The sequence below is a fragment of the Terrapene carolina genome, unplaced genomic scaffold (assembly GCF_002925995.2).
Source record: "Terrapene carolina triunguis isolate 2854851 unplaced genomic scaffold, T_m_triunguis-2.0 Scaffold66, whole genome shotgun sequence".
NCBI classification, from domain to species: Eukaryota; Metazoa; Chordata; order Testudines; family Emydidae; genus Terrapene; species Terrapene triunguis.
In genome coordinates this window covers 43,577,320-43,578,035 of record NW_020664417.1, presented here as the reverse complement: position 1 = coordinate 43,578,035, position 716 = coordinate 43,577,320, and positions in this window count along the sequence as shown.

Here is a 716-nt window from a genome sequence, read left to right as displayed (position 1 = left end):
CCAGACCAGTGTGCATTTTGAACCAGTGCTCACCAGTTCCTTCTGATGCCTCCTCCCCACATTTACAGGGATAGAGGTGTTTTCTTTTCCTGCCTGTCTCTGATAGTTTTAGTCTTCGCACAAAATTCTGTGAACCCACTTTCCCTTATGGGGCAGTCTGGCTTTATATGCCCCGACTGCCCATACCAATAGCAAATTACTCCCTGGTTCCCTGAAGGAGTTCCCCTCGTCTCCTCTTTTTTCTTTTCATTTGTCATGGGTGTGTCAAAATTGCCTCCCTTATTTTCAAAGTCTGGTCCCTGAAGCAGCTGGAATTCTTTCCTGGGAAAGTCTGCATCCACAAACTCTTCTGCAACCTCTATATCTTCCTTTAGGGTCATTGCTTGGTGCCTCAGGACCCAAACACGTGCACTTTCAGGGAGGCTCTGGAGAAATTGCTCCAGTATTATCATATCTATTATTTCCCCTGCACTTCGGGTGTCTATCCTTAGCCAGCAAATTGCCCAGTCTGTTAAGTTTTGCGCAAATGCCCTGGGTTGCACACCCCCCGTTCATCTAGTATAGGGTTACCATATTTCAGCAAGCAAAAAAGAGGACGGGAGGAGCCCCGCCCTAGCCCCACCCCTTCCACTCCCTCCCACTTTCCCGCCCCCCTCAGAATCCCCAACCCTCCCCCTGCTCCTTGTCCCCTGACTGCCCCCTCCTGGGACCCCTGC